General features: G+C 44.9%; 1 protein-coding gene across 2 annotated transcripts in view; it reads left to right on the top strand.

Moving 5' to 3' along the window:
* The first annotated feature begins 562 nt into the window (after positions 1-562).
* TSPAN9 (tetraspanin 9) overlaps positions 563-12618 on the top strand; it is a 167175-nt gene continuing 155119 nt past the window's right edge. The window contains exons 1-2 of one of the 2 annotated variants that reach the window (XM_066572248.1): positions 563-649; positions 10398-10441. The gene's annotated coding sequence lies outside the window, so the exon portion shown is untranslated. The remainder of the gene's footprint in view (positions 650-10397; positions 10442-12618) is intronic. The other variant, XM_066572249.1, reaches the window with a different exon arrangement.

The raw sequence follows: 12618 nt of genomic DNA, 5'->3' as shown, positions 1-12618 counted from the left end.
CCACACCTGTCTACAACTCCTGCTGCGACCGCAGCAAGCTCAGGGGAGCACTCAGACACGCTCTCCCCCTGTGCTAGAAGCCAAAGCAACACACTGGCAGTCGTGGTGGGCTTCTCAGCCCGGGGTTGCCGCTCGCAGCGGCGGTCGGGGCTGCACTCCGGGCCGCCTGCGGGCACGGGCACCAGCCCTGCCTGTCTGAGCCCGGAGGGGACGTCCAGCCGCGGGTCCCTCGGGGCAGGGGCAGCTGAGGGGGGCGGTCGGTACCCCCCGCCCCGGCGGGAGGGTGTGCCGGGGGATGCTCCTGGCGCCCACCCCAGAGGTTTCCCGGAGGGCACCGCGGGCGGCAGAGGGAGCGGGGCGGGCTCCAGGCAGAGCCCTGCCAAAGGGGCTCCGGCGGGAGCAGACGGAGCGGGTGGGGTGCGCCGGAGGAGCGGGCCGGCAGCGCTCCCTCCCACCCTCCATCCCTCCCTTCCCTCCTCCGCGGGGCTGGAGCCTCCCCTGGGCAGCGCCCCCAGCTCCTCCCCGCTCGGTAACGCCGGTCCGAGCCCCTCCTCCCGTTTCCGCTGGCAGGAGCTGGGGCCGTGTCCTGCCCTACCTCCGCCGCTCCCCCAGCACTCGGCCCCATCCGGCCCGGCCCAGGGACGCGCGGGTGAGACCCGGCGCCGCGGGGGGCGAGGGGCGGCGGGGACCTGCGGGCCATTCCGGGCCCTGGGAGAGGGGAGGTGGCAGGAGCGGAGCGGCCCGGGGCGGGGGTGCCGGGGGCTGCCCCCTCACGGGGGTCGCGGGATGCCGGCCCGGCCGCCGGAGATGCTGGGGAGCGGCGGGGTCCCGGCGCGATGGGGCTGCGGGAGGGGTGCGGGTGGCTCGTAGGGGCGAGAAGTGTTTGCTGGAAACAATAATCCCCCACCCCCTCCTCCGGTGCCTGCGTGATTTTTGCGGAAACAGGAAAGTTAGTTCAGAGGGATGAGTCGAGCCCAGCGGCGTCTGCGTGCGCTGTCCTGCTCTCGGCCGGGGAGCCCGCGGTGCCCATCCCGCACGGGAGCGGATGGCTTCGGCTGGGGATGGATTTGTCCCCGCCGCCGGGGAGAGCACCCTGGGACAGTGCTGCTGGCCGGCGGGGGCTGCCTCTGCTGTGGCCTTGCGCACCCCCGGAGGTGCGGCGGGCACCCGTGATGAGGGGCTGGGAGCGCGCAGGGCGCCCGTGAGGGGAGAGAGGCTGCCCGGGGCTGACAGCGGCAGCCGCCCGCGGACGTGGTGCCAGCGGTTCCTGCCTTCCCCCTTCTTATGTAAAACTTGACTCCAGCGTGGCCTTTTCCTGTTGGAGCTTTTGAAAACTTTTCTTGCTGTATCTTGGGATATCTGCCTGTCACCGTGCTCCTGGTGGGAGGTGGGAGCTCTGTGAGGTTTGCCTCTCGGGAGGGCCTTCAGCTCCATGGATTTCTGATGGGCAGGGGAGGACCTGAGCTGTGGAGATGCTGTGTTAAGGAAAAATTAGACTGCAAGAGCTGCATTTCTCTGCTTAATCCTTCTATCAACTCTTTTGGTCTGTGCTTTTACACTGTATAGTTCTGTGGTTTGAACCACGGGAATGGGGTACCTGATTTTCCTACCTGACCGCACTGAACTTACTTTAAGACTTGGGCATAAGTCACCTGGGATCTGTCTGGGTAGAAGTTAAATATTCTCTAGAACAGCCATGAGAGTCAAATCACAGAGTTTGTTTGAGCTCTTGGCCCATTCATAGATGGGCCTAAACGTTGCCTATGGAAGCCAAAACTTAACATGTTCCTGTAGCAAAGTTGTTAGTAACAGGTGCCACAAATTGTTTTAATGGTTTGTTTGTTAAGCTTTGTAGCCAGGGTATACAATTGCAAAGGATAGCAGCCACTGAAGTGTGCATTCATATGAGTTGTGTTGGCATGGAATGTGGGGACAAAGTTAGCACTCCATAACTTTTGGAATGTCTAAAGATGAATTATCAATGCGATGTAGACAACACCAGGGAAAAAATCTGTCCTTGCAGTTTTATGTCCTTTGCTTCCATTTTACATTTTTCCTGAGCTCCAAGTATGAAAACTGATGGAGCTAATATAGCTTCTGCCTCCAGATCTTTCCCTTTCATATTTTTAGACCTGTGATGATCAAATTGCATATCCTACAGAAAAAGCCTTTTCTATAACTGGGCTGTAAGACTCGTGGCATGCTTGGTTTTGGGTACCTTCACTTTCTTTAAACCTAATTCTCATTAATAAAGCTGCATGAAAAGACCTTGGGGTTAGAATATAACAAATGCAATGTCATTAGCATTAGTCAGGCAAAGCTCTGAGGTTAGAATGGCCCTGTTCATCTCTGTTGAGCAGGATAGAGGGTTAACTGAGTGTTAGTGTTATCTTAGCTATTTTGGTTATTTTAGCAGAAAGTAGCTATCAGAGATGCATATCCCACAGCCTTTGCTTTCTGTGCTATTTTAAGTTATTTTCTTCCAAAGCATGCCAAACCTCAGCCTGTCCATGAGGGTATTTCCATCACAACTGTGTATTTTTAGTGTTTAACCCCTGTCTCCCCGAAGACACAAACTAAAAAACTGCAATAGAAAAGTGAAACACAGGAAGAGCACAGATTAAAATAGCAAACCAGCACTGAGGCAGCAGCACTGACTGGAGGAGTTACTTTCACATTTGTTTCACAAGTGAAACTAGCGAGTTTTCACTAGAGAATCCAAGACTTTGTCTTGGTGTTACTCTGAGAGAGCTGGAGCAGAAGTGGCTGCTTATCTTAGAAGTAGTGTGTTAATATTCCCCAGATACTTGGGTTTTACAATTGCTTTTCAATACTTGGGTTTTACAATTGCAATTTTTTGCCCAGCTCAGTTTTTCCCTTTTATCATATTTCAGGATTGTGCTGTTTGCAAATGACTGATGCCCCGTTAGTTTTCTGTGTTGAATGTCATTAGATTTATCGATGCATGACAAAAAGAGATGAGAATGCTTTAAAGAGGCTGAGCATGAACCAGTGTTGTGCCCTGGAAGTGAAGGCAGATGACAATACTCAGGACTATTTAAATCAGACTGCAGCCAGTACCCAAGGAAGTGATTATCTCAGGTCAGGGTCTGCATCAGCAGGGTCCAGGACCAGGATTCACACACCTGGCTGGAGGCAGGGCACAGCTACTACACAGGGTGGGCAGACAATGAATGCCACAGGCAGAGCTAAAATGGGGTCCCTGGTGCCATGAGCAGAGAGCAGGGGTGGATGTGAGGCTTTTAAAGAGAGCATTTAAAGGCCTTTCAGTGCTCTCAGAGCCCTGGTACAGCACAAGGGTCATATGCTGAGGGAACTAGGCTTGTTCAGCCTGGAGAAGAGAAAATTTGATGAGACCTATAGAGACCTCCTGGTACTTTTGAGGAGGTTCTCAGGAAGACAGAGCTTCACTATTTTGTATGGTGACTGTATGAGGGACAACAAAGGGAAGTTGAAATGAGGTTCAAGATAGATGTAATTTCCAACAAGGAGGATAGTCAGATGCTGGAACAAGTTGCCCAGAGGGGTTGTGCAATGTCTGTCCTCACTGGTTTTCAAGGCCAAAGTGGATGAAGTCCTGTTGGGACCTCATAGCTGGTCCTGTGTAAGGTAGAGCATTATGGAACCCCCACAGGCCTGCTCCAACATGAATTCTCTGATCCTGAGATCAAGCAGCCATTTGGTCTGAGAAGGAAGGAGGTGTGTGAAACAATGGCAATACTTGTAAATACCCCAGATGAAGAAATGAAGGAAGGTTTTAGGATGCTGATGTGTTGCTAAAAGAAATGAAATTAAAAACTTTTCTCAGTATGCTCACAGCTTATGCTGGAGAGGTGTGTGTGTGGGTAGGGGAATGATTTGTATTTGTAAACTCACTTTCCCTTAGTAATTCTCAAAGCACAAAGTGCCTTTTTGGTGGAACAGCACTTCAAGATGCATTCTGGAATAGATCAAACCATGCTCTTTCAGATTTCATGTAGGAAGTGTGATGACAATAAAGCATGGTGCTGAGCTTGGGGAAAGACAGTGTATGACCAGGGAATAGCTCTTATCTGAGGGTTGTCTTCTTTGATTCTCTAGAAAATAGAATAAACATGCCAGGAACAGCAGATCATTTCCCCATTTGTGCTATAGCTGTTAACAGACCTTAGGATTGAGTCAGTCCTAGTGAGGCCATCTTAGCAATACCCAGAGAATGCAAGTGGATCAGAAATAGATATTTGTCTTTCCTCTCTACATGGCAGTGAAATTGTGGAAAAGTGGGCATGTGCTCAGGAAGTGCCATCTCTTCGCTCAGTGCAATGCATGTTGGAATTTAATTTTGAGGAGAAGTACTTGTTGGGAAGATAAAAATTTTGTATATTTTACTCAGCTGTTAACAAGATACTTTATTGGAGACCACAGGTATCACTAGTGCCCTTCCTCTTCATCTTCCCTGATCTCCTAAAGCTGACTTCGAGGGGCTGTTTCTGCTGCTCCTTGTAGCCTCCCTCAATGAGACATGCATTGCTGAATGTCAGTGCTGTGTTTCCTGGGAAAAAACCCTTCAAATCTGTCCTATGTGTTACTTCCTGTGGTTCAGCGCCATGTTTTCTGTGGTGTGTTTGTCATGAGGCTGGACTCTGTTCTCCAGTGAAAGATGTTGGATGCTTTTGTCATCCTGCTTGCACAGGTGTTTCTGGGAAGGTGATGTGTCTGTGAAGCCCTACCTCACCTTTTCCTCTGTTTTCTGATGATATTCCAAACACTTGTATTTATTGCTGTCAAAAAATAAACCTTGAGGGCTAGAGTTTGTAGAATGAGGCATGATCCTTGGGCAAAGCCCAGCTGCTGCAAGGTGTCACTGTCTGCAAGTCCAGTAAAAAAGGAGGCATCTGACTGTGCTTCACATGGAAGAAAGAACAGATAGGAAATGTGGGATCCTAAGTAATGAGCTGTGTTTTGATGCCAGTGGGATATATTAGTCTGTTAGACTGCCTGTTGAGGAGGGGTGAAAAAATTCTGTTGTTGAAAAGCTTTTAAAATCAAGAGTATAAAACAGGCAGACATGTTGTAGGGATAGCTCCAGGCAGACAGGGCAGATTAAATCATAACCATATGCTCCAATAAGCCTTTAAGTGGACAAAGGTATTAATTAAGCTTAGCATTTCTTTACAGTGATGTGAATATGATGTTGTAATAGTATGATAACCTTTAAGTAGTAACATACATTTAAAAGACTTGAAGTTTGCATTAATCTTTGTTTCAAAAGGTATAACAGGAAAACTTAATAAAGTTTTTTTGAAAGCACTTTTCCCTTTTGCTGTAAGAGTTCTCCTTTCTAATGCAAACACTGTCATGCTGGTCTAATTCCTGATATTTCTGAAGGTGGAAGTGACTAGTAGCTGGGTGTTTATTTCCATGATGCCTGTTATGAGTGCAAAAGGGGAAACAAGCTGCATTAACTAGTAAAATGCTGATGATATTTTTGGGGCTGAGTCACTGTATGTCTCTAGAATCAGCTGAACTGTGTGAACTGGGCTTTTGTTTCTACTCTGATATTGCTCAAGCAGAACTGCCTGCCTTTGCCCTGGGCTGTCCTCACTGATTTACAAGTGCTTGGATTGGTCTGTGTAAGCTCACAGTGAGGGTGTGATGGAATATATCAACCTCATACTGGCACAGGACCACAGGAGCTGCATTGTCCATGTGTGGTGTGTCTGGGCAGGAGGCAGGGCTCAACTGGAGAAGGAGCTCAGGGGGGACTGGGTGGGAAAGCAGGAGCCTTGAGGAGGCACTAGGCTAAAGGAGAGGAAGTCTGCAGCCCTCCCCTGGGAGGAAGGGCTGGAAAGGAAGGATGAGGTGGTGCATTGAACAGAGAGCTGAAATGTCACACTCTGTCAGCAGGTTTGAAGGAGACTTAGCTCAAAATTTTGAGACTCTGTTCTAGGAAACAGGGATCAATACAAGTCTTAGAGAGCATAGGGCTCTGTGAACTCTCCTGTATTTGGTGTTCTTTAATTTCACTCTTACTTAAATTCATTTGACCTAAAAGATGGAGGGAGGCAAAGCTTGAAGTTGGAGGAATCCTGGGTTTAGGTCGCTGGTGGGAAGAACCCAAGTGACTTCTCTGGTGCAATTGGGTAGTCAGTGCTGTGTCCTCAAGTGCCTTATGGCAGTATGCTGACAATCACATTTATGGTGATTTCAGCTGTACTCCAAACTCATGTTGAGCACAGGCAGGAGACTTTCTGTTTTCATTTGCACATTTCTAAAGGTTAAATAATTCAAGAATGCTTTCAAAAGCTTACTTTGTTTTCTGTTTCTCTACTGGTGTTTTTTACCTACAACTCTGCATACAGTTCAGTGTAAGGTGGTTCTGCCAGGATTTTCATCCAGCTTTGTTTTAAACTGTTCCTTGATTTTGTAAATACATACTTATCCCCAAACCAGCTTTTCATTCAGTTTTAAGACTGCAACCATATGTGAATGAAGGTTGTTACGTGACTTTGTTTGAGGAAAGTGCAGCTGAAGTTGTGAAGGATTGAAAGCAATGTTCTGAGAATGTCTAGTATGTTGTTTCCACTGGAGGACAGTCTGCACAGTATTGTTTATATGTATTTATATACATGTGGACAAAATACCATTAGGGGAATGGGATAATGGTTCTGGCAGTAGAAGAGACCTGTACTAGCATGCAGATGGGAGCATGTCTCCTTGTAAAATAGAAACCTAAATGGCTGGCCTAAAAGCCTGTAAAGGAAACCTTCTAAGTAAAAATTAAGTGATTTTCTTTCATACATCAGAGCTTTTGGATCTCTCCAGTGCTGCTGTGCTGTCTCAGAAAGTTTTGCCAAGTAACAGTGGCTCTGAGTGTTAGAAAAGCTCTTGCTGATCTGTTTCCCAGCAGTGGAGAGAGCAGCAGGACTGGCAAGACTTTACATTCATAGAACCTAGGACACTGTGGACAGCAGCAGAGGCATCTCTAGGGAGGATATAAATAGCACAGACAACTAATACTGAGCTATTGGGTGCCATCAAAGATGAAGAGCAAGGGGGAAGAACTGCAACTCTGGGAAAATTCCCAATATATTCCCCTCACACCTACTCAGGATGGAAGATCAGCTAAATCCCACACACTGAAACTGCTGCTGTTTCATGTGGGAGGACTGAGGATGGTATTTCAGGTGAATGTGGCAGAGATTGTGATATGAAGGCTGTCGTAAAAGTAATTGCTGGGACCAGTGATTTGTAGAGTGATTTGACTATCTGTAGAGGAAGAGACTTCATTGAGAACAGGAGCTTCTTGGATGTGCGTGCTCTATTCTAGTTTTATAGAAGGCAAAGTAAAAAGGACCATGAAGTAGAAACGGGATTTTCTAAGGAGAACCAGGAGGAGGAAATGAGAATAGAGTCTTAAGTTCCCACACCAATGCAAATTCATCTGGATAGCTTTGAGTTTTCCAAGTTCCATGTTGATGCACCGTTTCCCTGGTGAATGGTCACCACAAAGTACCTCTAAGACTTATACAAGAAACTCTCACATTTTCATTCTGTTTTTCTTAAAATAATTTCTGAAGACATCTTTCTTAAAGCAGTCAGTTTGCCCTGAAAAATCCATCTTCAGCTGCCTACTCTCCAGGGACACCCAAACAATCTCTATTGCATCTTGCTTTCTTTTATGAAAACAAAAAATCCTGCTTGTTTTTCATCATAGCTTGGTTTTCACAGCTATTTAGCCTCTATCTTCAGTTCTTCCTTCTTATTCTGTTCTCCATTAGTTCCTCTTTGAAGAGCTGAGGAAGTTCATTCTGTGGTAAGAACAGAACAGTTTTGCTATCTTTAGTCCATTTCTTCCTTGCTGTTTCTACATTAAACCACACAAAGGAAACAAAGCCGATCCAAGTCATTTAGATATGTTGCTGTTTTTTTCTGAACTGCATTTTAAAGAGCTCTTTAAGGAGAAACGCTGCTTCATTTAGGAATTTCTTTCTTTCTGCTTTAGCAAGTACTATTTAGTTCCTCTGTTTCTAAAATTTGAAAATAATTTATCAAAATCTTCTTAAGACCCTTGTTTGTTTTGAAGGTGCTAAGTCATCTCCCTCCTTTACTTCTAAGGGATACTAAGAAGTCATGTTCATTGCTTCATATTCTTCTTAAGTCTTTATTAGAAGATCACTACCAGACCGTTTCTGCTTGTATCACTGGACAGCCCAGTTTCTGTTTCAAAGATCTCTAAGTGGTTAGAGCTGTAGGTTGTAATTTTATTAATAAAATGCGCTCATATTTCAGGTACAAAATACCCCCATGGCAAGTTCGAAAGTGTCAAGGACAACCAAAGTAGGTACTTACGTGTGATGGTGACATTGGTCCAAAGCACCTATTTACAAAAGCAAGCAGATGTTGCTTGCCCTTGGGCCATGGTTTGAGGAACTGGAAGACAAGAATGCTTAGTTTAGAGATTGAGGTGTGGTGATATACCTAAAGGCTACCAGGAGATAAGTGCTTACCAGTCACTGTGCTTTCTAGCAGAGAAAAGTGCAGTATTTTCTTCTTCTAGGTTTTGTTAGGCCTCAGAAGTTATAGGACTTCTGCTTTGGAAGGTGGACTTGTCTCCTTACTTTCTTCTGCTGTGAACTGTGGATTGAACAGGTTGTCTGGCTGCTCAGTACAGTTCCCTACTCTTGGAGAAAACATAGTGAAAGATTTGAGTTTTTGAAGGACTTGCAGAGTGGCTGTTCCTTGCATCATAGTTTTTGCAACAATCTTGTACCTACCCAAGCCATGTAGTGAATCTTTGGGGGCATGAACTGAGGTCTTTGGTTGCATCTGCCCATGAGTTCTTATCTCATCAGTTCTGGTCTGTCAGATGAGCCTTGTTTCTTTGAGTTTATTATTAATGTTTACCTTTGCTAGCAACAAGATCTCTTTAACAGTTTTCTTGCAGGCATTTCATTTTCCTTTTTTAATTTTACAGTGTAGAGCTGGCTTTTGTCAAGCCAGTCAATGTACCTCTGACATGGCTAGGACTTACCTGTTTTACAGGATCACATGACTTGAAGGGCTCCTCTCAGACCATTTCTGCCTTTGCTACAGATTGTGCTGTGTTCATAACTGGTTTATATCAGCGGTAAAGAAAGTTCGTCTATAAGTGTAGCTGACAGCATGTTGTGTGTGACAGCAGTTTGACTAACTTGCTCACATCTACACAGTGGAACTGTGGGAATCTTGGCTAATTTAATTCTTGGTTTAAAAAAAAATATTTATTTTATTATATATTAGTTACTGCTTAGCTACCCTTGACTTCAATATGGGTACTTCAGTGGCTGAAATTGTCACCTGTGTCACTGGGGAGCTGGTTAGGTTGTGTGGTTGCCATGTAGCATGACAAGTGCTTGCCATGGAGCATGACATCAGTGATGAGTTCACTTTAAAGGAAGATGTATAGAAGTGATGTGTATGACCTCTTGAAGCCTTCACGTGCTGAAGCACGTCAGTAAACAGACTGTGAAATCAATATCAGTGTTTCATTGATACTTGATACAGTGAAGAAGGCAAAGAGAAAACATTATTTTAGAAATCAACAACAATGGAATGATGGAAACATTTCCATTGACCAAGTTTGGTGAATGATCACAATTTAAAAAAAATACTTAGTCTGTAATTATTTGTTTGTTTGTTTGTTTGTTTACAGCTGCAATAATATTGATGGTCTTTTAAACAGTGGAGATGGTACTGCTCCATGTCTTTCTTCCATGTGGTTGAAGGAAATCCTAGTCTCACTTTGCTAACTGTAGCACCCTTCTAACAGTGGGGTGGTGCTGTTACAGGCTTGAAAGCTCCAGTATGAACTGGATAAGGTGGAGTGCTTTCTGTTGTGTGTTTTTGTCCCAGAAGTAAAGGACTCTGTGTTGTACTAGAAGCAAAGGTAACATCTGGACAAGACAACTGGAGGAGAGTTTATCATGAAGGGTCTTGCTTAATTTCTAGTTGGCTGCTGTAAGCAGGTCATCAGGAGTCATGGTGATAATGGGGGACCTAAATGCCAAGGGGTAGAAGCACTGGATTTTTTTACTACTATTTCTGATTTAATAGACACACAGGTTTTGCTTTTCCCCATGATCTCTGTTTTCCCTTTAGTTTCTGTTTTAATATTTTGCCTATTGCCATTATTTAAACTTGAGTCCAGCTCACATCAGTATATTATGCCCTGGAGACCAGTGTTAAGACTTACTCCTTTTGTTCAGGAGCAGGTGGAATTTGATATACCTTTTCCTGTTTGTTTTTTTAAATCTCCCTGAATTTCTCCTTTCTGTCCTCCTAAGCTAATTATGTTTTTAGTGGGAAGTGGGTCCAAAAGACAAATAAATTCATTTTGTTCTTCTTCTTCTTTCCAGGTTTGGTCTGTGACTTTTTCCTTGGTGTACATCCAGTTACCTCAGTAAGTAAGATCTCGGTGAAGGATTCTTGGAGTCATTGAGCTTTATCATTAATATTCTTCACATTGACATTAAGGGAAGACAAGTTGGTCCAACACTGAGCCCTTACAAAACCTTCTTGTAATCTTCTTGCCACAAATGCTGAGAGAGTCCAGAGTAACATGGTTTTTGTTGGGATCATCTCCAAGTGCTGCCAAAAGTACTGAAGGAAATGTAACAGAGGAAGACAATAATCCTCTTCCTTACATGCAAAGATTCCTCTTCCCCTGTTTTCTTACCTGTAACATTTGTAGGGAAAGGAGGCAGAGAAGAATGAAACAAGGTTCCAATTGAGAGCAATTTCATTAGTCCACATAAATTACATCCTTTTGTGAAAGGGTGGATCTATAAACAGGCTTAGAAAAACAGACTCATTTCAGAGGAACCCAGGGCTACCCTGGGGTTGGGTGTCTTGCTACAGCTGCAGGCCCATTGCTTTGTATTTTTACATTTGCTGTGTTCTTCAGAGATTTAGCCTTGGCTAGGAGCAAGTGGCAGATGTGCCACTGCTTACCTTTCATTAAGTTTCTGACACAGTAGAAGAAACAACTTCTGCTCCTTTAGGGAAAGCAAGGTGATCCACCTTTCTGCTGAATGCCATGTGTTCTGCCAAAGGCTGCAAGGAGTGCAGTTTGATAAATCTAAGCAACAGAGAGCTAATAGTCCACTCTTGTACTTGGCTTGCCAAGAACTGTTTCATACTTCTGTGCTGCTGTGTAAAACTTGTCATGACAGCTGCAGGCAAAGAACATCTACTGTTGTACATTTTGGGATGAGTGATGAAAGATTACAGTCTGTGAAGGGAAAGAATCCCCTTGCAACTGGGAAAAGCTAAGAATATGTTAGGTGAGGCTATGAAAAAGGAATGCTGGAGCTTTCCTTTACTCCTGCGTAAATCATCATTAGAGGTGATGCTGCTCAATGGCCCAGTCTTGGGGATACTGTAAAGATGCATTGACTTAGGGATACTGTTTATTTAAGAAAGAACTGGGAAATATCCTGAGAGGGTTTTCAATGTCAAGGCAATAGTTCTGTTGTCAACTGCTTTGGAAAATTTCACTTGTAGGATTTGTGTGTTTCCAAGAGAAAAATCAGTAATAGGAGGTATACAACTAGCTTAAAACCTGTACATTTGATGTTGGACATGATTGTGGTTTAACCCCAGCCAACAGCCAGGCCCCACACAGCTGATCACTCACTCCTCCACCAATGGGACTGGAGAGAGAACTGGAAGGGTAAAAGCTGGAAAACTCGTGGGTTAAGCCACAAGCACAAGCAAAGCAAGGAATTACATCACTGTTTCCCATGGGCAGGCAGGTGTTCAGCCATCTCCAGGAGAGCAGGGCCCATCACAGGTAATGGTGACTTGGGAAGACAAAAGCCATCTCTCCAATCTTCCTCCCTTTCTCCTTCTTCCTTCACTTGATATGCTGAGCACGATGTTATATGATATGAAATATCCTATAATATTTCCTTTGGTCAGTTGGGGTCAGCTGTCCCAGCTGTGTCTCTTCCCAGTTTCCCACATACTTCCAATTTCCTCGCCATGGCAATACAAGAAGCAGAAAAGGCCTTGGTTCTGTGTAAGCCCTGCTCACCACCACCAAAAACCATCTCTATATTATCAACCCTCAATTTGTGTTTAGCACAAATCTAAACCACAGCCCCATACCAGCCACTGTGAAGAAAACTAACCCCAAAACCAGCACAGATGTGAATAGCTTCCTGATATTTCTGTTTCAAGACAAAGAATGAAAAGATAGATGAGGGATGTTAGGCATGGACACAGGTAACATCTGTATTTGTAGTAGATGAGACACAATGTTACAGTATGTAAGATAAAGAGCCTATGAAATTTCATGCTGTAGAATTTAAGATTGTTATGAAGAGTCTTGGCTTGGTCATAAAATGTCTCTCTGTAGGGCTGCTGTGTGTTTGCATCTTGCAATGATTTTTCTGATTACCTTTTGCATGTGTGCCATGCTCTGAATCACCCAGAATGGTGGTTTCTTGATTACTGTGTCCTAGGAGAGCTGGGTGATTGAGTGCACTAGGGAAAAGACAGCTGGGAAAGATTGAAGTGGATGTTATTTGTTCCAGGAGTTTTCTTTCTGTTCATTCCAGTGCCACTTGAAATGAC

Source organism: Molothrus aeneus, chromosome 2, assembly GCF_037042795.1.
Source record: "Molothrus aeneus isolate 106 chromosome 2, BPBGC_Maene_1.0, whole genome shotgun sequence".
NCBI lineage: Eukaryota > Metazoa > Chordata > Aves > Passeriformes > Icteridae > Molothrus > Molothrus aeneus.
This window is presented reverse-complemented; position numbering and strand designations above follow the sequence as displayed.